Source organism: Oncorhynchus keta, chromosome 17, assembly GCF_023373465.1.
Source record: "Oncorhynchus keta strain PuntledgeMale-10-30-2019 chromosome 17, Oket_V2, whole genome shotgun sequence".
Taxonomy (NCBI): Eukaryota; Metazoa; Chordata; class Actinopteri; order Salmoniformes; family Salmonidae; genus Oncorhynchus; species Oncorhynchus keta.
In genome coordinates this window covers 42,113,758-42,141,656 of record NC_068437.1, presented here as the reverse complement: position 1 = coordinate 42,141,656, position 27,899 = coordinate 42,113,758, and the positions used below count along the sequence as shown (strand labels likewise).

The 27,899-nt window shown below is 45.2% G+C and overlaps 2 pseudogenes; both read left to right on the top strand.

Annotated features, from left to right (window-relative positions):
* Positions 1-11,121: 11,121 nt before the first annotated feature.
* On the top strand, positions 11,122-14,962 carry LOC127908289 (uromodulin-like; annotated as a pseudogene).
* Positions 14,963-19,186: 4,224 nt separating this feature from the next.
* Positions 19,187-27,609, top strand: LOC127908462 (matrix metalloproteinase-14-like; annotated as a pseudogene).
* Positions 27,610-27,899: the final 290 nt, after the last annotated feature.

Below are 27,899 nucleotides of genomic sequence, written 5' to 3'. Positions count from 1 at the left end.
ACCTGTTTGTTGACTTGGCTTTCGAAGACCTTAGATAAGCAGGGCAGGATGGATATAGGTCTGTAACAGTTTGGGTCCAGGGTGTCTCCCCCTTTGAAGAGGGGGATGACTGCGGCAGCTTTCCAATCCTTGGGGATCTCAGACGATATGAAAGAGAGGTTGAACAGGCTGGTAATAGGGGTTGCGACAATGGCGGCGGATAGTTACAGAAATAGAGGGTCCAGATTGTCAAGCCCAGCTGATTTGTATGGGTCCAGGTTTTGCAGCTCTTTCAGAACATCTGCTATCTGGATTTGGGTAAAGGAGAACCTGGAGAGGCTTGGGCGAGGAGCTGCGGGGGGGGGGGGCGGAGCTGTTGGCCGAGGTTGGAGTAGCTAGGTGGAAGGCATGGCCAGCCGTTGAGAAATGCTTATTGAAGTTTTCGATAATCATGGATTTATCGGTGGTGACCGTGTTACCTAGCCTCAGTGCAGTGGGCAGCTGGGAGGAGGTGCTCTTGTTCTCCATGGACTTCACAGTGTCCCAGAACTTTTTGGAGTTGGAGCTACAGGATGCAAACTTCTGCCTGAAGAAGCTGGCCTTAGCTTTCCTGACTGACTGCGTGTATTGGTTCCTGACTTCCCTGAACAGTTGCATATCGCGGGGACTATTCGATGCTATTGCAGTCCGCCACAGGATGTTTTTGTGCTGGTCGAGGGCAGTCAGGTCTGGAGTGAACCAAGGGCTGTATCTGTTCTTAGTTCTGAATTTTTTGAACGGAGCATGCTTATCTAAAATGGTGAGGAAGTTACTTTTAAAGAATGACCAGGCATCCTCAACTGACGGGATGAGGTCAATGTCCTTCCAGGATACCCGGGCCAGGTCGATTAGAAAGGCCTGCTCACAGAAGTGTTTTAGGGAGCGTTTGACAGTGATGAGGGTGGTCATTTGACTGCGGCTCCGTAGCGGATACAGGCAATGAGGCAGTGGTCGCTGAGATCCTGGTTGAAGACAGCGGAGGTGTATTTGGAGGGCCAGTTGGTCAGGATGACGTCTATGAGGGTGCCCTTGTTTACAGAGTTAGGGTTGTACCTGGTGGGTTCCTTGATGATTTGTGTGAGATTGAGGGCATCTAGCTTAGATTGTAGGACTGCCGGGGTGTTAAGCATATCTCAGTTTAGGTCACCTAACAGAACAAACTCTGAGGCTAGATGGGGGCGATCAATTCACAAATGGTGTCCAGGGCACAGCTGGGAGCTGAGGGGGTCGGTAGCAGGCGGCAACAGTGAGAGACTTATTTCTGGAGAGAGTAATTTTCAGAATTAGTAGTTCGAACTGTTTGGGTATGGACCTGGAAAGTATGACATTACTTTGCAGGCTATCTCTGCAGTAGACTGCAACTCCTCCCCCTTTGGCAGTTCTATCTTGACGGAAGATGTTATAGTTGGGTATGAAAATCTCTGAATTTTTGGTGGCCTTCCTGAGCCAGGATTCAGACACGGCAAGGACATCAGGGTTAGCAGAGTGTGCTAAAGCAGTGAGTAAAACAAACTTAGGGAGGAGGCTTCTGATGTTGACATGCATGAAACCAAGGCTTTTTCGATCATAGAAGTCAACAAATGAGGGTGCCTGGGGACATGCAGGGCCTGGGTTTACCTCCACATCACCCGCGGAACAGAGAAGGAGTAGTATGAGGGTGCGGCTAAAGGCTATCAAAACTGGTCGCCTAGAGCGTTGGGGGCAGAGAATAAGAGGAGCAGGTTTCTGGGCATGATAGAATATATTCAGGGCATAATGCGCAGGTCTGTGCTAACAAGCTAACAGTTCGTAGGCCGAGGCTAAACAAGGTAGCAGTTAGCGGACCGGAGCTAAACAAGCTAGCAGTTAGCAGGCCGAATTAGCAAGCAAGGAGATAGCAAGGGCTAGAGAGTTAGCCTTTGGGGGACGTCGCGATGGGGTGAGTCTGTTTATTCCTCTTCATGCGGTGACATCGATAGACTGGTCGTGGGCCCGGGTATTGTAGCCCAGGAGTATGCTACGGTGGTAGCACAGGTGCTCTGGCCGGGCTAGCTTCAAGCTAAGTGGGTGGAAACGCTAGCCAGGAGTAATCATCCGGGGTTGCGGTTTAGCTAGATATGTGTTATTTCATAGTTTTGATGTCTTTACTATTATTCTACAATGTAGAAAATAGTAAAAATAAAGAAAAACCCTTGAATTAGTAGGTGTTCTAAAACTTTTGACCGGTAGTGTATGTGCTAAGAATATTTAGTCTAATCCTCAACCCCCTCTCCCAGCATTATGAACACCACCCCAAAGGTTGGTGAGGTTCGGACACTGGAGGCCATCCACAGAGCTTTCGAGGTGTGGGAGCGCGTGACTCCACTGAGCTTTGAAGATGTCGCTTTCCAAGACATCACTAACAGCAGCCAGGACACGCTAGAGATCATGCTGTTGTTTGCATCTGGTTTCCATGGAGACATGTCTCTGTTTGAGGGCGAGGGGGTGGTCTCTGGCTCATGCCTACTACCCAGGGTCCGGGATGGGCGGAGACACGCACTTTGACGCTGATGAACTCTGGATCCTTGACAACCACGTCCCGTTTGCCCCCATTTCCCCCTCAATCACTATTACCGCTACTAGAAGAAAAACCCTTTTGCAATTATGTTAGCACAGCTGAAAACTGTTGTCCTGATTTAAAGAAGCAATAAAACTGTCCTTCTTTAGACTAGTTGAGTATCTGGAGCATCAGCATTTGTGGGTTCGACTACAGGCTCAAAATAGCCAGAAACAAATAACTTTCTTCTGAAAGTCATTAGTCTATTCTTGTTCTGAGAATTATTATTATTCCATGTGAGATATTGCCAAGAAACTGAAGATCTCCCTTCACAGAACAGCGCAAACGGACTCTAACCAGAATACAAAGAGGAGTGGGAGGCTCGGGTGCACAACTGACCAAGAGGGCATGTACATTCGAGTGTCTAGTTTGAGAAACAGATGCCTCACAAGTCCTCAATTGGCAGCTATTTTTTTAACCTTTATTTAACTAGGCAAGTAAGTTAAGAACAAATACTTATTTTCAATGACTGTCTAGGAACAGTGGGTTAACTGCCTGTTCGGGGGCAGAACGACAGATTTGTACCTTGTCAGCTCAGGGGTTTGAACTTGCAACCTTCTGGTTGCACTAGGCTACCCTGCCGCCCCAGGGTAGCCTAGCTTCATTAAAATAGTACCCGCAAAACACCAGTATCAACGTCAACAGTGAAGAGGCAACTCCGGGATGCTGGCCTTCTAGGCAGAGTTCCTCTGTCCAGTGTCTATGTTCTTTTGCCCATCTTAATCTTTTGTTTTTATTGGCCAGTCTGAGATATGGCTTTTTCTTTGCAACTCTGCCTAGACGGCCAGCATCCTGGAGTCGCCTCTTCATTGTTGATGTTGAGACAGGTGTTTTGCGGGTACTACTTAATGAAGCTGCCAGTTGAGGACTTTTGAGGCGTCTGTTTCTCAAACTAGACACTCTAATGTACTTGTCCTCTTGCTCATTTGTGCACCGGGGGCCTCCCACTCCTCTTTCCAATCTGGTTAGGGCCAGTTTGCGCTGTTCTGTGAAGGGAGTAGTACACAGCGCTGTATGAGATCTTCAGTTTCTTGGCATTTTCTCGCATGGAATACCCTTCATTTCTCAGAACATGAACAGACTGATGAGTTTCAGAAGAAAGTGATTTGATTCTGACCATCAAGGACATTTCTAAGTGACCCCAAACTTTTGAACGGTAGTGAACATGCATAGTAGAACCCGTTTAATTGATGTCCTCCCTCACAGGGTCATGAGAGAGAGCAACCTAACAAGAGAAGGCGCTATTCTACTGAGCCATTTACTTTGTTATCTTTTATAATTTCTTATTGTCGTTGCATGGTCGAGAAGGAACCTGCAAGTAAGCATTTCATTGAACTGTGTATACCATGCGTATCCTGTACATACGACTAATACAATTTGAAAAGGGAGAGGGGTGGGGTCAGAGAAAGCATGTAGGGATATATGTGAGGTTCATTGTCAAACCCATAGCATTTATAATGTCATCATCTTGGATTGTGCAGGATCTCCAGACAATGCTCCCACTCAGGACCCACCCACCACCGCTGGTGATGACACTGCCCCAAACCAAAACCCCACCACCACTGCTCCTCCAGAACTAGAATCCTCCACCACTGCTCCTCTAGACCGAGCCCCCATCACCACCCCTGATAGTCCCCTTGAGACAGACCCCTTCAGCCCTACCTATACCCCAGACCAACAAGAACCAGATCCCACCTACGCACCTCCCCTCCCTCTGATACCCGACCCAGACCCCACCATCCCCTGGCCTGATCCAGTGCCGGTGACCCCTTACATCAGGAGGGATGAACCTCGTCGCCCCCCAAAGCAGCCAGACCACACTGCCCCCAATATCTGTGACGGGGACTTTGATACAGTCACCATGCTGCGAGGGGAGATGTTCGTCTTCAAGGTGAGAAGCAGGGCTAGTCTAAGAATACACTGTTTTGTATAGTTGTATTACTTCATACTCCATTCTAATCTCCCAAAAGAGGATGACGTAGGTGATTATGTTCTGATGGTATCTCCTGTCTTTGCCAGGGTCGCTGGTTCTGGAGAGTTAGAAGGAACCTTGTCCTGGACAACTACCCAATGCCTATCTCGGTCTTCTGGGTTGGACTACCTGATGATATAGACTCTGGTTATGATGGAAAATGTGTCTTTTTCAAAAGTGTGTATTTTATTTTATTCTCATATATTAAGTTTATTTTATGTGTAATAGTTTACATTTAATGGGTGCTGTTGTGTCTTTGCTATGCCAGATTAAGTGATATGACATGCCATTTTATAAAATAATTTCTCTGTAATTAATATTACCTGATTAACTAATCATGTAAATGTAATTAACTAGAAAGTCAGGGCAGCACGGAAGAATGTTTATAGATCTGTTGTCTTCCGAATAAACTCTTAAATACCTGGTAATATCTTTTGTAGCAATAGCAGTCAATTATTTATCGTCACCTTATTCAGTCTTATCTGAACGTTGTAAAATTCTTGGTTATCTTCACGAACCCAACAAGTTGAATCGGCAATAGAAAATGTGTTTTAATTATTTATTTACTAAATAATCAGAGAATGATATATAACACGGGATGGATCATACATTGATTACTAATTATGTCATACAAGAAAATGTCCCTTATGGAAGGAACCGATATTACAGCTGGTTACACAAAGAAAAGGGGATGGGTTTGAATGAAAGCGCGGAAGACTGAGGAACAAAAGGATTGGGTCTCTATCGGACCTTATGAAGCTATGCTATCGTAAATACAGAGTCTTATGCATTCTAAATAGTCGCCCATTTGAAAAAGGAAAATGCAATAAATATTTACTCTGAGCTCCGCTTCGAGAGATTGGCCGTAGATGGAATGGTGGGTTGCCCAGCAGAGATCGCTCTTGTCCTTTGAAGAATATGTCTTGTGGTTAAACTGATTCGTTGTAGTACCCTGTCTTTCTGAGGAGATTGTCCGTCCTTTCCTAGCCCACGTTTACAGCTGCCGCTGCTAACTTGACGTCTAGGATGTACAGTGGGGCAAAAAGTATTTAGTCAGCCACCAATTGTGCAAGTTCTCCCACTTAAAAAGATGAGAGAGCCCTGTAATTTTCATCATAGGTACACTTCAACTATGACAGACAAAATGAGGGGGAAAAAATCCAGAAAATCACACTGTTGGATTTTAATGAATTTATTTGCAAATTATGGTAGAAAATAAGTATTTGGTCAATAACAAAAGTTTATCTCAATACTTTGTTATATACCCTTTGTTGGCAATGACAGAGGTCGAACGTTTTCTGTAAGTGTTCACAAGGTTTTCACACACTGTTGCTGGTATTTTGGCCCATTCCTCCATGCAGATCTCCTCTAGAGCAGTGATGTTTTGGGGCTGTTGCTGGGCAACACAGACTTTCAAAACCATTTTATTTCATTTTATTTACCCTACCATAACTGATCTCAACTGACTGACTGATGGGATATCTTTTTACATCTGAAATGTTATTGATAAATATCATTTCTCTAGTCAAGGGAAACAGATTTGGCCCTGAGTGTTGAAAGACCGAGAACTGAAGAAAAGGGAGTAAAAGGCTAATTTTCTAGCCCCTGCTATCTGCTTACTTGCTAACCCGGTCTGCTAACTGCTCGCCTGCCGGGCCCGGTCTGCTAACTGCTAGCCCTGGCTAACTGCTTGCTAACCTGGCCTGCTAACTGCTAGCTTGCCCCGGTCTACTAACTGCTAGCTGCCGGCCCCAGCCTGCTAACTGATAGCTTACCTGCCCGGTATGTAACTGCTAGCCCATGCTAACTGCTTGCTTGCTAACCCGGCCTGCTAACTGCTAGCTTGCCCCGGTCTACTAGCTGCTAGCTTGTTTAGCCCCTGCCTACTAACTGTTAGCTTGTTAGCATCGGCCTGCTAACTGTCTGAATCGCCATGTCCCCATCCAGCCCAACCACTCGCTGGACCCATATATGTTCACTTGGCTACGCATGCCTCTCTCTAATATCAATATGCCTTGTCCATTACTGTCATGGTTAGTGATTACTGTCTTATTTCACTGTAGAGCCTCTAGCCCTGCTCAATATGCCTTAACCAACCATGTTGTTCCACCTCCTACATATGCGATGACATCACATACAAACTAAGCTTGATGCCCTCAATCTCACACAAATGATCAATGAACCTACCAGGTACAACCCCAAATCAGTAAACACGGGCACCCTCATAGATGTCATCCTAACTAATTCGCCCTCCAAATACACCTCTGCTGTTTTCAATCAAGATATCAGCTATCACTGCCTCATTGCCTGCATCCGTAATGGGTCTGCGACCAAACGACCACCCCTCATCACTGTCAAACGCCCCCTGAAACACTTCTGCGAGCAGGCCTTTCTAATCGACCTGGCCGGGGTATCCTGGAATGACATAGACCTCATCCCGTCAGCAGAGGATGCCTGGATATTCTTTAAAAGTGCCTTCCTCACCATCTTAAATAAGCATCCCCCTCTCAAAAAATGTAGAACTAGGAATAGATACAGTCCTTGGTTCACTCCAGACCTGTCTGCCCTTGACCAGCACAAAAACATCCTGTGGCGTTCTGCATTAGCATCGAATAGCCCCCGTGATATGCAACTTTTCAGGGAAGTTAGTAACAAATATACACAGGCAGTTAGAAAAGCTAAGGCAAGCTTTTTCAAACAGAAATTTGCATCCTGTAGTACAAACTCAAAAAAGTTCTGGGACACTGTAAAGTCCATGGAGAATAAGAGCACCTCCTCCCAGCTGCCCACTGCTCTGAGGCTAGGAAACACTGTCACCACCGATAAATCCACTATAATTGAGAATTTCACTAAGCATTTCTCTACGACTGGCCATGCTTTCCATATGGCTACCCCTACCCCGGTCAACTGCCCGGCACCCCCACGATTTCTCCTTTATCCAAATCCAGATAGCTGATGTTCTGAAAGAGCTGCAAAACCTGGGCCCCTACAAATCAGCCGGGCTAGACTATCTGGACCCTCTCTTTCTAAAATTATCTGCCGAAATTGTTGCAACCCCTATTACTAGCCTGTTCAACCTCTCTTTCGTATCTTCTGAGATTCCCAAAGATTGGAAGGCTGCGCGGTCATCCCCCTCTTCAAAGGGGGTGACACTCTAGACCCAAACTGCTACAGACCTATATCTATCCTACCCTGTCTTTCTAAGGTCTTCGAAGGTCAAGTTAACAAACAGATTACTGACCATTTAGAATCCCACCATACCTTCTCCGCTATGCAATCTGGTTTCAGAGCTGGTCGTGGGTGCACCTCAGCCACGCTCAAGGTTCTAAATCATAACCGCCATCGATAAGAGACATTACTCTGCAGCCGTATTCATCGACCTGGCCAAGGCTCCGACTCTGTCAATCACAACATTCTTATTGGCAGACTCGACAGCCTTGGTTTCTCAAATGATTGCCTCGCCTGGTTTACCAACAACTTCTCTGATAGAGTTCAGTGTGTCAAATCGGAGGGCCTGTTGTCCGGACCTCTGACAGTCTATATGGGTGTGCCACAGGGTTCAATTCTCGGGCCAGACAACACCATTCTGTATACTTCTGGCCCCTCCTTGGATACTGTGTTAACTAACTTCCAGACGAGCTTCAATGCCATACAACTTCCGTGGCCTCCAACTGCTCTTAAATGCAAGTAAAACTAAATGCATGCTATTCAATCGATCACTGCCCACAACTGCTCGCCCGTCCAGCATCACTACTCTAGACGGCTCTGACTTAGAATACGTGGACAACTACAAATACCTGGGTGTCTGGTTAGACTGTAAACTCTCCTTCCAGACTTATATTAAGCATCTCCAATCCAAAATTAAATCTAGAATCGGCCTCCTATATCACAAAAAAGCATCCTTCACTCATGTTGCCAAACATACCCTCGTAAAACTGACCATCCTACCAATCCTCAACTTTGGTGATGTCATCTATAAAATAGCCTCCGACACTCTACTCAACAAACTGGATGCAGTCTATCACAGTGCCATCCGTTTGGTCACCAAAGCCCCATACACTACCCACCATTGCGACCTGTACGCTCTCGTTGAATGGCCCTCGCTTCATACTCGTCGCCAAACCCACTGGCTACAGGTTATCTACAAGTCTCTGCTAGGTAAAGCCCCGCCTTATCTCAGCTCACTGGTCACCATAGCAGCACCCACTCATAGCACGCGCTCCAGCAGGTATATTTCACTGGTCGCCCCCAAAGCCAATTCCTCCTTTGGTCGTCTTTCCTTCCAGTTCTCTGCTGCCCATGACTGGAACGAATTGCAAAAATCTCTGAAGCTGGAGACTCACATCTCCCTCACTAGCTTTAAGCACCAGCTGTCAGAGCAGCTTACAGATCACTGCACCTGTACATAGCCCATCTGTAAACAGCCCATCTATCTACCTACCTCATCCCCATACTGGTATTTATTTATTTTGCTCATTTGCACCCCAGTATCTCTACCTGCACATTCATCTTCTGCCGATCTACCATTCCAGTGTTTAATTGCTATATTGTAATTACTTCGCCACCATGGCCTATTTATTTCCTTAACTTACCTCATTTTGCATTCACTGTATATATACTTTTTGTTTTCTTTTGATTTACTGTATTATTGACTATGTTTTGTTTATTCCAAGTGTAACTCTGTGTTGTTGTATGTGTCGAATTGCTACGCTTTATCTTGGCCAGGTCGCAGTTGCAAATGGGAACTTGTTCTCAACTAGCCTACCTGGTTAAATAAAGGTGAAATAAATAAATAAATAAATAAAGAAGCCTTCCTCAGCGATGATGGCGGTGAGTGAGTTGTTATAGGGGATAATGGCTATAAAAAATAGAGGGAGGCTATGGATACTGAGCTGAGAGGGGAAAGGGTTTGGACACATGGAATGCCTGGCAAAGGTTGTCTAATGCAGGTATCTCATAATTCCTCCTCTCCCACCAAAGTCCCACCCCAGCTAATGCTTTTCAAAGCTGTTTCCTATAGTGAATAAACAACTATGATGGTCAAATGTCTTCCAGATAAGTAGTTTTTCATTTTTCAATTTTCATCAAAAGGGATAGGTACTTGTGAAGGAGAATTAAAAATAGTCTCTAGTCCAAGTGAAGGCTTCTCCTTCACAGTGCTGTAACTATTACTAATGGTGAACAGGACTAGCACAGGTCTGCAATGACAGTATCCTGTGAAGTGTGATGAACTTGTCAAGAGTTGGAGCAGAAGATGCATACCCAAAGAAGGTTAACAGACTAATGACTCAAACTTGAAAAAAATGAACAAATAGCATTTCCACAGTAAATTCCCTCTGTGCTTTTCAACATTTGCATCAACAATATTTGTCTTCCCTACCCAGCTTACACATACTTCTACAAGGGCTCCAAGTACTGGAGGTTTGAAACCAGAAGATGAAGGTTGACCCAGACTACCCCATATCCCCAGCGTGGACCCAGATACAGATGACACAGTTACAGGCCGCAAGTGGCCAACAGTGGACCAGCCAAAACCACAACCACCAGTTGGCTCAGTCCCAGATGAGGTGGACAGAGAGACCAATTAGGATTACACCAACGATGTGGATTATGAACCTGATGCGAAGGACAAAGGGGTGGATGTGGTTATGACCCTGATCATAGTGACCGTGCCCCTGGTCCTGGTGCTGTTCATCCTACTATTGATCTATGCTATTATCAACACCCTGCAGAAGAAAGAAGCGGCCAGACTTTTGGTCCACTGCAAACGATCCCTGCAGGAGTGGGTTTGATCTGCTCCATAAATGGATTCACACACACGCAAACACATACACACACCATACATAGGCACATTCCATTTGAACACATATATACACACAAGCATTACATAAAAATACAAGCACACAGTTTCCCCATCTTTCCTCCATGGTGCTTTACCCAATCTTGATTTAAGCCTGTTTATAACAGATAATATGCACTTTTAACGTCCCGTGTTTAGATTTTTGTTAGTTGCGGTTGTAGTTTTAAGCGTGTTTAGCTACAGATTTCTGTGAATGTCCTTATAAAACAGAGTGGTGGTGCGTGAATGTTTAACTGTTGTGTGTGCTGTGTTCTGTTAACACAAGACCACCGTCTCCCACTGTGTCTTTCCTCTAGGGGGGGTAGTACCCTAGCAGAGCTATAGCCTATGCAGACTAGTAGGCCTAGGCCATCTCCATTGGAAGACCATAAAAAATTGAGACGAACATTGTGAAATTAAAATTCCCTAAATTATCAACCTCTCTATAAAGCCATGTCTCTCCCTGAAATGTTTGTTTTTCTGGATAGGAGGGGTTCTGCAATTGACTGGTGCAATTAGGTTGCTGATAGGCTGGGAAAGATGGGGTGACTTCATTTCTGTGCTTGGCCAATGAGGTTACTCGAAGGAAGTTGGGGCACTCCGAGGGAAATTAAGGTGTGTGACTGGGGGTAGGCTTATTGTTCAGATACAAATAAACAGGTGTTTTACATTCAGGTAATCACCTAGGTCTATGGTAATTACAGCTCCAGGCCTTTGGATCTGTTGAGTATATAAGGCTATGTTTTTTTTTTGTATTCTTCAGACAGGGCTATGTTACTTTGACCTTCCAGTAATTCAAGTCAGTACAAAAATAAATATATATTTTGGGAACAGATTGCAAATAACCAATGGCGCTCAAATTCAACTTGAAGGTGTGTAGATACTGTTATGCTTGTATTGAAACAAAAGGACACGTTTAGAAACTACAATGTAGAAAATTAATTAAACCTGTTAAATGTCATGTATGTTAATTGCTGTGGAATTTACCAGGTATTTTTGGTCCTTGTCATTTTCTGCTGTGACCGTGTCCTTGGTGAGAAACACATTTGTCTGATTTCTATAGCTTGCGAGTATTTACTTGATAATTTCATGAGTGGCCTCCATTGATGTCATGTTTTCTCTCAGGAATATGCACTGTCACACACTGCACTGACACAACCAAGTGTTTGCTATCCCTCGACAAAAGCAACTGCAAATGTGCTGTTGGCTACTATGGAGACCTGTGTGACAAAGGTTTAAACATTTTGGTAGACCAGAATAACTACAATAGTTCTATTGGCATTTGTTCTTAAACTGTGTTTTAATTTATTTTAGTTGCTACCATCAATGTCATGTGTGGCAAAGACTACATTACTATCATGGTGAATGAGGACTTTTTCCAGTACTACAAAGTACCTATGGAATCTCTGCACTTGAAGAATGAGTCTTGTCGTGCCCAAAAGGAGGTCATGTCTGATGTCCCATACTACATTGTGCGGATATCAAAGGATCAGTACGTTTCCTGTGGCGGTAAACCACTGGAGGTAAGTATGATTCATCCCACACTTCATATTATCCTTTGATAATCCTGTCTCAGAAAAGGCCTAATCTCAAGGCTCAACACACTGATCTATAGTTGTCATGTGCTGATTTTGAGGGCAGAGGTTTTTACCCTTGTTATCGCAGCAAGTCCAAGTGGTGACTTATTTATGAAGCTGGAAGTTTGTTTTTACTGGCATTGTGCTCTCTCTTTTTACAACAGAAAAACATCACTCACATTGCATACGCCTTAACTCTCATGTCGGCCCCTCAAGTCTATGGAAATATAATAAGAGACCCAATGATAAAAATTGAGTACACGTGTATCTACCCATACATCCGCACTGTCAGTTTGGCGTACCCCATCATCCCCTTCTCTAGGTAAGGCCCACTCTCTAAAAATTGTTTTGATCACAACTTAATGTACTTGAAGTTTGTCTTGGTCTATTACTGGAACGACCTAACAAGTCGACTCACTTGAGATGCAATTTGTCACATTGCCTTATTATTTGATACTGGGTTTCCTCTCCAGGAACAATTCTGGGCTCTAGTTTGAGCCTGTAGAATAGGTCCAGGAGTTATTCTTGCTAGTCTGACATTACTGATGTTCCAGCTGTTGATGGTGTTAAAGGTAAATGTTATACTAATCTTGGTTATTTCTCAATTCCCTTCGTGAAAGCCACCACTGTTTTGTAACCCTCCATGGCTAGTTGTAGGTGGTTGGTTGGAATTGAGAAAATGCTGTTTATTTCACTTTTGCCATGTGACGCAATCTTGATTTCAATGATTCTCATTGAGACAGGTGGGTGTCCACAAGTGCTGCATGTCATGAGTGTGACTCAGAAATAAAGCTGTGTTGAATGACACTTACTTGTCTGTCTCAATGGGAGAAGATTTGAAATGGGGAAGATAGTGGCATACACCGTTGTTGCATTACTTCCTTGAGGATAATGTATTGACTAACTGGGCATTTTCTAAATTCCAACAAACCACCTGCACCTAGCTGTGAACCTTTAGAAGACAGTTGTGGCTTTCAAGTGGGGCATTGAGGGATATTCACTTAGTGAGTGTTGGTAGAATATTTTGCTTACCCTTAATTTGTTTCATTTTTACCTTTATTAATACTACCTAGGTAGCAACCGCTATCCGCCATCTGGGGCAGCGAGTAATGTCGGACTAACCACTGATTTATAAGCAGGAGTTCTTCCGGTTCAGGTAATGTGGATATGACAAGCATTTCTCTCACAGTAATCCTGTGCTGTTTTGGTTCAGTGAGACTGTGATGCGGATGGGTGAGTTGGATGCCAAGGTGGAGATGGCCCTCTTCACAGATCACACCTACACAGAGGCGTTCCAAAGCTCACCGCTGATCCACCTCCCGGGACAGGGTGTATGTGGAGATCAAGGTCGTGGAGCTGGAGGACGTCTTCCACTTGAGGGTGAATGAATGCTGGGCCACACAGTCCCCCAAACCCAACCAGACAGACAGCTCTGTTCACACCCTGCTGCGCAATGGGTGAGTGGACAATCAACATTTATCCCTGGGAACATGTACGCCTACTTCTGCTCTTGAATCATGGCATGAACAATTCATTTAGCATGCTGTGCGCAATTAAGTTGAGCTGAGGTCAATTTGGCATGTCTGACTAATTGTGGCAGAATAGTGTTAAATTTGATGAAGGTCTTGGATTTACTCAACCCAAAACATCCCCCTCACAGGTGTGTGAATGACGAAACTGTCACCTTTCTCAATACGACAATGGGCGCCAATGGCGAGGCTTCAACCATCCGGTACAGCTTTGACATGTTCCGCTTTGTTGTGGAGCCTCATGACCTGTACCTGCACTGCGCAGTGCGCTTGTGCTCCCTGGACGATGACGAACCCTGCATTCCTGTAAGTTCACTGGCCTTTGGTGCAGCGGGCTAAGGCGGTGCTAGCTGTGTCACTACAGATCCTGGTTCGATTCCAGGTTTAGTCGCTGCGAACGGGAGACCCATGAGGCGGCGCACAATTGGCCCAGTGTTGTCCGGGTTAGGGGAGGATTTGGCTGGCCGGGTTGTCCTTATCCCATCGTGCTCTAGCGACTCCTGTGGCAGGCCAGGCGCAATGCACACTGACACGGTCGCCAGGTGTACGGTGTTTCCTTCGACACGTTGGTGCGGCTGACTTCCGGGTTAAGTAAGCATTGTCAAGAAGCAGTGCGGTTCGGCGGGGTTGTGTTTCGGAGGACGCACAGCTCTCGCCCTTCGCATCTCCAGTCTGTACGGGAGTCGCAGCAATGGGACTAGACTAACTACCACTTGGATACAATGAAATTGGGATGACAAAAGGAGTTAAAAATGCTCAAATATTATTTCTATTCATGAAGAAAATGCCTTTTCAGAAGTTGGCATGGCATACAAGATTGTCTTTTATTAATGCTTTACTGCTACAGGAGTGCAAATCTATAACCAAGAGGGCAGCAGTGCGTGGAGACCCAACTCATGGTCTACTGTCATATGGACCAATCAGGATTGACATACCAGACCGACCCCAATCTAGTAAGGATTTGTGTTTCGTTATCTAAATAAGATTAAAATATATTCTTGCCGGGCTCAAATATTGCCCTTGCTCACTCTACTTGCCTGCATTTTTTTTTTTATGATTGTGACGTAGACCAGAGGGCTATACTACAAAAGCTCAACATGGGTATATGTTTTTGGTTGAGCCATTCTTTCAGTTTTCAAAATGGTTATGTAAGACTAGGCACGTTAGCTGGCTAAATCATTGATCCTACATTGTAGTATACCCCTCTGGGCTCATGTTGCAGCTAGAGGCAGGGTGGTGTGAGGTGTTTTCAATAGTCTTTACTTTGTTCCAGATCTGCTGCTGCTGATGATTCCTGTGGCTGGCATATGGGTCCTGGGCCTCTTCCTCCTCGCCCTAATCACCATCGCTAAGGCAGGAAACCGACGACTGTCACAGCTAGCAAACCGCTGACATCCAACTTGAATAAAAATAATAATTTCTATGACAATTAAATGAGTCTCTCTGCAGAAATGTTGTGCCTTTGACATTTTATAAGCATGACTTACCACAGAGCACTGAGCATTCAGCCCTGTAGTTCAATGTGGCTGTGGGTTACAAACAAGTTCAAACATGAGTTACTGGTTTAAATCATGACTGGTCTCATCAAACACCAACTCCTATTATAGTGTCACTCGATTTGATCAAATAGTGAAGTGATTCTTAGTTATCAGCAGATGGCAATAGGAGCCAACTGAGGGTTCGGTCTATAATTCATCCCCAGGGGGAGGGGAGTTTATTTTCAAGAGAAATTGCTTTGTCTAATAGACTTCCCACAGTATGTAGGCTACATTAATTTTCCTCCCGATCTCTCTAGCAGTCACTGCTCTGTTTGTATTCTCAGAAGGCAGTGAGTTTATTGGACTATCAATGTAATCCAGGATGGCATGCGGTGGCTTATTTAACCAGGTAGGCTAGTTGAGAACAAGTTCTCATTTGCAACTGCGACCTGGCCAAGATAAAGCATAGCAGTGTGAACAGACAACACAGAGTTACACATGGAGTAAACGATTAACACAGTAGAAAAAAGGGAGTCTATATACAATGTGTGCAAAAGGCATGAGTTAGGTGAATAATTACAATTTTGCAGATTAACACGAGTGATAAATGATCAGATGGTCATGTAGAGATATTGGTGTGCAAAAGTCAAAAACAGTATGGGGATGAGGTAGGTGAAAATGGGTGGGCTATTTACCAATAGACTATGTGCAGCTGCAGCGATCGGTTAGCTGCTGTTTGAAGTTGGTGAGGGAGATAAAAGTCTCCAACTTCAGCGATTTTTGCAATTCGTTCCAGTAACAGGCAGCAGAGTACTGCAACGAAAGGCGGCCAAATGAGGTGTTGGCTTTAGGGATGATCAGTGAGATACACGTGCTATGGATGGGTGTTGCCATCGTGAACTGAGATAAGGCGGAGCTTTACCTAGCATGGACTTGTAGATGACCTGGAGCCAGTGGGTCTGGCGACGAATATGTAGCGAGGGCCAGCCGACTAGAGCATACAAGTCGCAGTGGTGGGTGGTATAAGGTGCTTTAGTGACACAACGGATGGCACTGTGATAAACTGCATCCAGTTTGCTGAGTAGAGTGTTGGAAGCCATTTTGTAGATGACATCGCCGAAGTCGAGGATCGGTAGGATAGTCAGTTTTACTAGGGTAAGCTTGGCGGCGTGAGTGAAGGAGGCTTTGTTGCGGAATAGAAAGCGGACTCTTGATTTGATTTTCGATTGGAGATGTTTGATATGAGTCTGGAAGGAGAGTTTGCATTCCAGCCAGACACCTAGGTACTTATAGATGTCCACATTTTCAAGGTCGGAACCATCCAGGGTGGTGATGCTAGTCGGGCATGCGGGTGCAGGCAGCGATCAGTTGAAAAGCATGCATTTGGCTTTACTAGCGTTTAAGAGCAGTTGGAGGCCACGGAAGGAGTGTTGTATGGCATTGAAGCTCGTTGGGAGGTTAGATAGCACAGTGTCCAATGACGGGCCGAAAGTATATAGAATGGTGTCGTGTGCGTAGAGGTGGATCAGGGAATCGCCCGCAGCAAGAGCAACATCATTGATATATACAGAGAAAAGAGTCGGCCCGAGAATTGAACCCTGTGGCACCCCATAGAGACTGCCAGAGGACCGGACAGCATGCCCTCCGATTTGACACACTGAACTCTGTCTGCAAAGTAATTGGTGAACCAGGCAAGGCAGTCATCCGAAAAACCGAGGCTACTGAGTCTGCCGATAAGAATATGGTGATTGACAGAGTCGAAAGCCTTGGCAAGGTCGATGAAGACGGCTGCACAGTACTGTCTTTTATCGATGGCGGTTATGATATCGTTTAGTACCTTGAGTGTGGCTGAGGTGCACCCGTGACCGGCTCGGAAACCAGATTGCACAGCGGAGAATGTACGGTGGGATTCGAGATGGTCAGTGACCTGTTTGTTGACTTGGCTTTCGAAGACCTTAGATAAGCAGGGCAGGATGGATATAGGTCTGTAACAGTTTGGGTCCAGGGTGTCTCCCCCTTTGAAGAGGGGGATGACTGCGGCAGCTTTCCAATCCTTGGGGATCTCAGACGATATGAAAGAGAGGTTGAACAGGCTGGTAATAGGGGTTGCGACAATGGCGGCGGATAGTTACAGAAATAGAGGGTCCAGATTGTCAAGCCCAGCTGATTTGTATGGGTCCAGGTTTTGCAGCTCTTTCAGAACATCTGCTATCTGGATTTGGGTAAAGGAGAACCTGGAGAGGCTTGGGCGAGGAGCTGCGGGGGGCGGAGCTGTTGGCCGAGGTTGGAGTAGCTAGGTGGAAGGCATGGCCAGCCGTTGAGAAATGCTTATTGAAGTTTTCGATAATCATGGATTTATCGGTGGTGACCGTGTTACCTAGCCTCAGTGCAGTGGGCAGCTGGGAGGAGGTGCTCTTGTTCTCCATGGACTTCACAGTGTCCCAGAACTTTTTGGAGTTGGAGCTACAGGATGCAAACTTCTGCCTGAAGAAGCTGGCCTTAGCTTTCCTGACTGACTGCGTGTATTGGTTCCTGACTTCCCTGAACAGTTGCATATCGCGGGGACTATTCGATGCTATTGCAGTCCGCCACAGGATGTTTTTGTGCTGGTCGAGGGCAGTCAGGTCTGGAGTGAACCAAGGGCTGTATCTGTTCTTAGTTCTGAATTTTTTGAACGGAGCATGCTTATCTAAAATGGTGAGGAAGTTACTTTTAAAGAATGACCAGGCATCCTCAACTGACGGGATGAGGTCAATGTCCTTCCAGGATACCCGGGCCAGGTCGATTAGAAAGGCCTGCTCACAGAAGTGTTTTAGGGAGCGTTTGACAGTGATGAGGGGTGGTCATTTGACTGCGGCTCCGTAGCGGATACAGGCAATGAGGCAGTGGTCGCTGAGATCCTGGTTGAAGACAGCGGAGGTGTATTTGGAGGGCCAGTTGGTCAGGATGACGTCTATGAGGGTGCCCTTGTTTACAGAGTTAGGGTTGTACCTGGTGGGTTCCTTGATGATTTGTGTGAGATTGAGGGCATCTAGCTTAGATTGTAGGACTGCCGGGGTGTTAAGCATATCTCAGTTTAGGTCACCTAACAGAACAAACTCTGAGGCTAGATGGGGGGCGATCAATTCACAAATGGTGTCCAGGGCACAGCTGGGAGCTGAGGGGGGTCGGTAGCAGGCGGCAACAGTGAGAGACTTATTTCTGGAGAGAGTAATTTTCAGAATTAGTAGTTCGAACTGTTTGGGTATGGACCTGGAAAGTATGACATTACTTTGCAGGCTATCTCTGCAGTAGACTGCAACTCCTCCCCCTTTGGCAGTTCTATCTTGACGGAAGATGTTATAGTTGGGTATGAAAATCTCTGAATTTTTGGTGGCCTTCCTGAGCCAGGATTCAGACACGGCAAGGACATCAGGGTTAGCAGAGTGTGCTAAAGCAGTGAGTAAAACAAACTTAGGGAGGAGGCTTCTGATGTTGACATGCATGAAACCAAGGCTTTTTCGATCATAGAAGTCAACAAATGAGGGTGCCTGGGGACATGCAGGGCCTGGGTTTACCTCCACATCACCCGCGGAACAGAGAAGGAGTAGTATGAGGGTGCGGCTAAAGGCTATCAAAACTGGTCGCCTAGAGCGTTGGGGGCAGAGAATAAGAGGAGCAGGTTTCTGGGCATGATAGAATATATTCAGGGCATAATGCGCAGGTCTGTGCTAACAAGCTAACAGTTCGTAGGCCGAGGCTAAACAAGGTAGCAGTTAGCGGACCGGAGCTAAACAAGCTAGCAGTTAGCAGGCCGAATTAGCAAGCAAGGAGATAGCAAGGGCTAGAGAGTTAGCCTTTGGGGGACGTCGCGATGGGGTGAGTCTGTTTATTCCTCTTCATGCGGTGACATCGATAGACTGGTCGTGGGCCCGGGTATTGTAGCCCAGGAGTATGCTACGGTGGTAGCACAGGTGCTCTGGCCGGGCTAGCTTCAAGCTAAGTGGGTGGAAACGCTAGCCAGGAGTAATCATCCGGGGTTGCGGTTTAGCTAGATATGTGTTATTTCATAGTTTTGATGTCTTTACTATTATTCTACAATGTAGAAAATAGTAAAAATAAAGAAAACCCTTGAATTAGTAGGTGTTCTAAAACTTTTGACCGGTAGTGTATGTGCTAAGAATATTTAGTCTAATCCTCAACCCCCTCTCCCAGCATTATGAACACCACCCCAAAGGTTGGTGAGGTTCGGACACTGGAGGCCATCCACAGAGCTTTCGAGGTGTGGGAGCGCGTGACTCCACTGAGCTTTGAAGATGTCGCTTTCCAAGACATCACTAACAGCAGCCAGGACACGCTAGAGATCATGCTGTTGTTTGCATCTGGTTTCCATGGAGACATGTCTCTGTTTGAGGGCGAGGGGGTGGTCTCTGGCTCATGCCTACTACCCAGGGTCCGGGATGGGCGGAGACACGCACTTTGACGCTGATGAACTCTGGATCCTTGACAACCACGTCCCGTTTGCCCCCATTTCCCCCTCAATCACTATTACCGCTACTAGAAGAAAAACCCTTTTGCAATTATGTTAGCACAGCTGAAAACTGTTGTCCTGATTTAAAGAAGCAATAAAACTGTCCTTCTTTAGACTAGTTGAGTATCTGGAGCATCAGCATTTGTGGGTTCGACTACAGGCTCAAAATAGCCAGAAACAAATAACTTTCTTCTGAAAGTCATTAGTCTATTCTTGTTCTGAGAATTATTATTATTCCATGTGAGATATTGCCAAGAAACTGAAGATCTCCCTTCACAGAACAGCGCAAACGGACTCTAACCAGAATACAAAGAGGAGTGGGAGGCTCGGGTGCACAACTGACCAAGAGGGCATGTACATTCGAGTGTCTAGTTTGAGAAACAGATGCCTCACAAGTCCTCAATTGGCAGCTATTTTTTTAACCTTTATTTAACTAGGCAAGTAAGTTAAGAACAAATACTTATTTTCAATGACTGTCTAGGAACAGTGGGTTAACTGCCTGTTCGGGGGCAGAACGACAGATTTGTACCTTGTCAGCTCAGGGGTTTGAACTTGCAACCTTCTGGTTGCACTAGGCTACCCTGCCGCCCCAGGGTAGCCTAGCTTCATTAAAATAGTACCCGCAAAACACCAGTATCAACGTCAACAGTGAAGAGGCAACTCCGGGATGCTGGCCTTCTAGGCAGAGTTCCTCTGTCCAGTGTCTATGTTCTTTTGCCCATCTTAATCTTTTGTTTTTATTGGCCAGTCTGAGATATGGCTTTTCTTTGCAACTCTGCCTAGACGGCCAGCATCCTGGAGTCGCCTCTTCATTGTTGATGTTGAGACAGGTGTTTTGCGGGTACTACTTAATGAAGCTGCCAGTTGAGGACTTTTGAGGCGTCTGTTTCTCAAACTAGACACTCTAATGTACTTGTCCTCTTGCTCATTTGTGCACCGGGGCCTCCCACTCCTCTTTCCAATCTGGTTAGGGCCAGTTTGCGCTGTTCTGTGAAGGGAGTAGTACACAGCGCTGTATGAGATCTTCAGTTTCTTGGCATTTTCTCGCATGGAATACCCTTCATTTCTCAGAACATGAACAGACTGATGAGTTTCAGAAGAAAGTGATTTGATTCTGACCATCAAGGACATTTCTAAGTGACCCCAAACTTTTGAACGGTAGTGAACATGCATAGTAGAACCCGTTTAATTGATGTCCTCCCTCACAGGGTCATGAGAGAGAGCAACCTAACAAGAGAAGGCGCTATTCTACTGAGCCATTTACTTTGTTATCTTTTATAATTTCTTATTGTCGTTGCATGGTCGAGAAGGAACCTGCAAGTAAGCATTTCATTGAACTGTGTATACCATGCGTATCCTGTACATACGACTAATACAATTTGAAAAGGGAGAGGGGTGGGGTCAGAGAAAGCATGTAGGGATATATGTGAGGTTCATTGTCAAACCCATAGCATTTATAATGTCATCATCTTGGATTGTGCAGGATCTCCAGACAATGCTCCCACTCAGGACCCACCCACCACCGCTGGTGATGACACTGCCCCAAACCAAAACCCCACCACCACTGCTCCTCCAGAACTAGAATCCTCCACCACTGCTCCTCTAGACCGAGCCCCCATCACCACCCCTGATAGTCCCCTTGAGACAGACCCCTTCAGCCCTACCTATACCCCAGACCAACAAGAACCAGATCCCACCTACGCACCTCCCTCCCTCTGATACCCGACCCAGACCCCACCATCCCCTGGCCTGATCCAGTGCCGGTGACCCCTTACATCAGGAGGGATGAACCTCGTCGCCCCCCAAAGCAGCCAGACCACACTGCCCCCAATATCTGTGACGGGGACTTTGATACAGTCACCATGCTGCGAGGGGAGATGTTCGTCTTCAAGGTGAGAAGCAGGGCTAGTCTAAGAATACACTGTTTTGTATAGTTGTATTACTTCATACTCCATTCTAATCTCCCAAAAGAGGATGACGTAGGTGATTATGTTCTGATGGTATCTCCTGTCTTTGCCAGGGTCGCTGGTTCTGGAGAGTTAGAAGGAACCTTGTCCTGGACAACTACCCAATGCCTATCTCGGTCTTCTGGGTTGGACTACCTGATGATATAGACTCTGGTTATGATGGAAAATGTGTCTTTTTCAAAAGTGTGTATTTTATTTTATTCTCATATATTAAGTTTATTTTATGTGTAATAGTTTACATTTAATGGGTGCTGTTGTGTCTTTGCTATGCCGGATTAAATGATATGACATGCTATTTTATTAAATAATTTCTCTGTAATTAATATTACCTGATTAAACTAATGATGTAAATGTAATTAACTAGAAAGTAGGGGGACCACGGAAGAATGTTCATAGAGCCGTTGTCTTCCGAATAAACTCTTAAAGACCTGGTAATCTTTTATATCAATAGCAGTCAATTATTAATCGTCACCTTATTCAGTCTCATCTGAACGTCGTAAAATTCTTGGTTATCTTCACGAACCCTGGCTAACAAGTTGAATCAGCAATACAAATTTTGGTTTAATTATTTATTTACTACATACCTAAATAATCACACAGAATGACATATACACAGGCTGGATCATACATTGATTACTAATTATGTCATACAAGAAAACGTCCCTTATGGAAGGAACCGATATTACAGCTGGTTACACAAAGAAAAGGGGATGGGTTTGAATGAAAGCGCGGGAAGACTGAGGAACAAAAGGATTGGGTCTCTATCGGACCTTATGAAGCTATGCTATCGTAAATACAGAGTCTTATGCATTCTAAATAGTCGCCCATTTGAAAAAGGAAAATGCAATAAATATTTACTCTGAGCTCCGCTTCGAGAGATTGGCCGTAGATGGAATGGTGGGTTGCCCAGCAGAGATCGCTCTTGTCCTTTGAAGAATATGTCTTGTGGTTAAACTGATTCGTTGTAGTACCCTGTCTTTCTGAGGAGATTGTCCGTCCTTTCCTAGCCCACGTTTACAGCTGCCGCTGCTAACTTGACGTCTAGGATGTACAGTGGGGCAAAAAAGTATTTAGTCAGCCACCAATTGTGCAAGTTCTCCCACTTAAAAAGATGAGAGAGCCCTGTAATTTTCATCATAGGTACACTTCAACTATGACAGACAAAATGAGGGGGAAAAAATCCAGAAAATCACACTGTTGGATTTTAATGAATTTATTTGCAAATTATGGTAGAAAATAAGTATTTGGTCAATAACAAAAGTTTATCTCAATACTTTGTTATATACCCTTTGTTGGCAATGACAGAGGTCGAACGTTTTCTGTAAGTGTTCACAAGGTTTTCACACACTGTTGCTGGTATTTTGGCCCATTCCTCCATGCAGATCTCCTCTAGAGCAGTGATGTTTTGGGGCTGTTGCTGGGCAACACAGAATTTCAAAACCATTTTATTTCATTTTATTTACCCTACCATAACTGATCTCAACTGACTGACTGATGGGATATCTTTTTACATCTGAAATGTTATTGATAAATATCATTTCTCTAGTCAAGGGAAACAGATTTGGCCCTGAGTGTTGAAAGACCGAGAACTGAAGAAAAGGGAGTAAAGGCTAATTTTCTAGCCCCTGCTATCTGCTTACTTGCTAACCCGGTCTGCTAACTGCTCGCCTGCCGGGCCCGGTCTGCTAACTGCTAGCCCTGGCTAACTGCTTGCTAACCTGGCCTGCTAACTGCTAGCTTGCCCCGGTCTACTAACTGCTAGCTGCCGGCCCCAGCCTGCTAACTGATAGCTTACCTGCCCGGTATGTAACTGCTAGCCCATGCTAACTGCTTGCTTGCTAACCCGGCCTGCTAACTGCTAGCTTGCCCCGGTCTACTAGCTGCTAGCTTGTTTAGCCCCTGCCTACTAACTGTTAGCTTGTTAGCATCGGCCTGCTAACTGTCTGAATCGCCATGTCCCCATCCAGCCCAACCACTCGCTGGACCCATATATGTTCACTTGGCTACGCATGCCTCTCTCTAATATCAATATGCCTTGTCCATTACTGTCATGGTTAGTGATTACTGTCTTATTTCACTGTAGAGCCTCTAGCCCTGCTCAATATGCCTTAACCAACCATGTTGTTCCACCTCCTACATATGCGATGACATCACATACAAACTAAGCTTGATGCCCTCAATCTCACACAAATGATCAATGAACCTACCAGGTACAACCCCAAATCAGTAAACACGGGCACCCTCATAGATGTCATCCTAACTAATTCGCCCTCCAAATACACCTCTGCTGTTTTCAATCAAGATATCAGCTATCACTGCCTCATTGCCTGCATCCGTAATGGGTCTGCGACCAAACGACCACCCCTCATCACTGTCAAACGCCCCTGAAACACTTCTGCGAGCAGGCCTTTCTAATCGACCTGGCCGGGGTATCCTGGAATGACATAGACCTCATCCCGTCAGCAGAGGATGCCTGGATATTCTTTAAAAGTGCCTTCCTCACCATCTTAAATAAGCATCCCCCTCTCAAAAAATGTAGAACTAGGAATAGATACAGTCCTTGGTTCACTCCAGACCTGTCTGCCCTTGACCAGCACAAAAACATCCTGTGGCGTTCTGCATTAGCATCGAATAGCCCCGTGATATGCAACTTTTCAGGGAAGTTAGTAACAAATATACACAGGCAGTTAGAAAAGCTAAGGCAAGCTTTTTCAAACAGAAATTTGCATCCTGTAGTACAAACTCAAAAAAGTTCTGGGACACTGTAAAGTCCATGGAGAATAAGAGCACCTCCTCCCAGCTGCCCACTGCTCTGAGGCTAGGAAACACTGTCACCACCGATAAATCCACTATAATTGAGAATTTCACTAAGCATTTCTCTACGACTGGCCATGCTTTCCATATGGCTACCCCTACCCCGGTCAACTGCCCGGCACCCCCACGATTTCTCCTTTATCCAAATCCAGATAGCTGATGTTCTGAAAGAGCTGCAAAACCTGGGCCCCTACAAATCAGCCGGGCTAGACTATCTGGACCCTCTCTTTCTAAAATTATCTGCCGAAATTGTTGCAACCCCTATTACTAGCCTGTTCAACCTCTCTTTCGTATCTTCTGAGATTCCCAAAGATTGGAAGGCTGCGCGGTCATCCCCCTCTTCAAAGGGGGTGACACTCTAGACCCAAACTGCTACAGACCTATATCTATCCTACCCTGTCTTTCTAAGGTCTTCAAAGGTCAAGTTAACAAACAGATTACTGACCATTTAGAATCCCACCATACCTTCTCCGCTATGCAATCTGGTTTCAGAGCTGGTCGTGGGTGCACCTCAGCCACGCTCAAGGTTCTAAATCATAACCGCCATCGATAAGAGACATTACTCTGCAGCCGTATTCATCGACCTGGCCAAGGCTCCGACTCTGTCAATCACAACATTCTTATTGGCAGACTCGACAGCCTTGGTTTCTCAAATGATTGCCTCGCCTGGTTTACCAACAACTTCTCTGATAGAGTTCAGTGTGTCAAATCGGAGGGCCTGTTGTCCGGACCTCTGACAGTCTATATGGGTGTGCCACAGGGTTCAATTCTCGGGCCAGACAACACCATTCTGTATACTTCTGGCCCCTCCTTGGATACTGTGTTAACTAACTTCCAGACGAGCTTCAATGCCATACAACTTCCGTGGCCTCCAACTGCTCTTAAATGCAAGTAAAACTAAATGCATGCTATTCAATCGATCACTGCCCACAACTGCTCGCCCGTCCAGCATCACTACTCTAGACGGCTCTGACTTAGAATACGTGGACAACTACAAATACCTGGGTGTCTGGTTAGACTGTAAACTCTCCTTCCAGACTTATATTAAGCATCTCCAATCCAAAATTAAATCTAGAATCGGCCTCCTATATCACAAAAAGCATCCTTCACTCATGATTTGATTTGATTTTGATTTGATTTGATTTGATGTTGCCAAACATACCCTCGTAAAACTGACCATCCTACCAATCCTCAACTTTGGTGATGTCATCTATAAAATAGCCTCCGACACTCTACTCAACAAACTGGATGCAGTCTATCACAGTGCCATCCGTTTGGTCACCAAAGCCCCATACACTACCCACCATTGCGACCTGTACGCTCTCGTTGAATGGCCCTCGCTTCATACTCGTCGCCAAACCCACTGGCTACAGGTTATCTACAAGTCTCTGCTAGGTAAAGCCCCGCCTTATCTCAGCTCACTGGTCACCATAGCAGCACCCACTCATAGCACGCGCTCCAGCAGGTATATTTCACTGGTCGCCCCCAAAGCCAATTCCTCCTTTGGTCGTCTTTCCTTCCAGTTCTCTGCTGCCCATGACTGGAACGAATTGCAAAAATCTCTGAAGCTGGAGACTCACATCTCCCTCACTAGCTTTAAGCACCAGCTGTCAGAGCAGCTTACAGATCACTGCACCTGTACATAGCCCATCTGTAAACAGCCCATCTATCTACCTACCTCATCCCCATACTGGTATTTATTTATTTTGCTCATTTGCACCCCAGTATCTCTACCTGCACATTCATCTTCTGCCGATCTACCATTCCAGTGTTTAATTGCTATATTGTAATTACTTCGCCACCATGGCCTATTTATTTCCTTAACTTACCTCATTTTGCATTCACTGTATATATACTTTTTGTTTTCTTTTGATTTACTGTATTATTGACTATGTTTTGTTTATTCCAAGTGTAACTCTGTGTTGTTGTATGTGTCGAATTGCTACGCTTTATCTTGGCCAGGTCGCAGTTGCAAATGGGAACTTGTTCTCAACTAGCCTACCTGGTTAAATAAAGGTGAAATAAATAAATAAATAAATAAAGAAGCCTTCCTCAGCGATGATGGCGGTGAGTGAGTTGTTATAGGGGATAATGGCTATAAAAAATAGAGGGAGGCTATGGATACTGAGCTGAGAGGGGAAAGGGTTTGGACACATGGAATGCCTGGCAAAGGTTGTCTAATGCAGGTATCTCATAATTCCTCCTCTCCCACCAAAGTCCCACCCCAGCTAATGCTTTTCAAAGCTGTTTCCTATAGTGAATAAACAACTATGATGGTCAAATGTCTTCCAGATAAGTAGTTTTTCATTTTTCAATTTTCATCAAAAGGGATAGGTACTTGTGAAGGAGAATTAAAAATAGTCTCTAGTCCAAGTGAAGGCTTCTCCTTCACAGTGCTGTAACTATTACTAATGGTGAACAGGACTAGCACAGGTCTGCAATGACAGTATCCTGTGAAGTGTGATGAACTTGTCAAGAGTTGGAGCAGAAGATGCATACCCAAAGAAGGTTAACAGACTAATGACTCAAACTTGAAAAAATGAACAAATAGCATTTCCACAGTAAATTCCCTCTGTGCTTTTCAACATTTGCATCAACAATATTTGTCTTCCCTACCCAGCTTACACATACTTCTACAAGGGCTCCAAGTACTGGAGGTTTGAAACCAGAAGATGAAGGTTGACCCAGACTACCCCATATCCCCAGCGTGGACCCAGATACAGATGACACAGTTACAGGCCGCAAGTGGCCAACAGTGGACCAGCCAAAACCACAACCACCAGTTGGCTCAGTCCCAGATGAGGTGGACAGAGAGACCAATTAGGATTACACCAACGATGTGGATTATGAACCTGATGCGAAGGACAAAGGGGTGGATGTGGTTATGACCCTGATCATAGTGACCGTGCCCCTGGTCCTGGTGCTGTTCATCCTACTATTGATCTATGCTATTATCAACACCCTGCAGAAGAAAGAAGCGGCCAGACTTTTGGTCCACTGCAAACGATCCCTGCAGGAGTGGGTTTGATCTGCTCCATAAATGGATTCACACACACGCAAACACATACACACACCATACATAGGCACATTCCATTTGAACACATATATACACACAAGCATTACATAAAAATACAAGCACACAGTTTCCCCATCTTTCCTCCATGGTGCTTTACCCAATCTTGATTTAAGCCTGTTTATAACAGATAATATGCACTTTTAACGTCCCGTGTTTAGATTTTTGTTAGTTGCGGTTGTAGTTTTAAGCGTGTTTAGCTACAGATTTCTGTGAATGTCCTTATAAAACAGAGTGGTGGTGCGTGAATGTTTAACTGTTGTGTGTGCTGTGTTCTGTTAACACAAGACCACCGTCTCCCACTGTGTCTTTCCTCTAGGGGGTAGTACCCTAGCAGAGCTATAGCCTATGCAGACTAGTAGGCCTAGGCCATCTCCATTGGAAGACCATAAAAAATTGAGACGAACATTGTGAAATTAAAATTCCCTAAATTATCAACCTCTCTATAAAGCCATGTCTCTCCCTGAAATGTTTGTTTTTCTGGATAGGAGGGGTTCTGCAATTGACTGGTGCAATTAGGTTGCTGATAGGCTGGGAAAGATGGGGT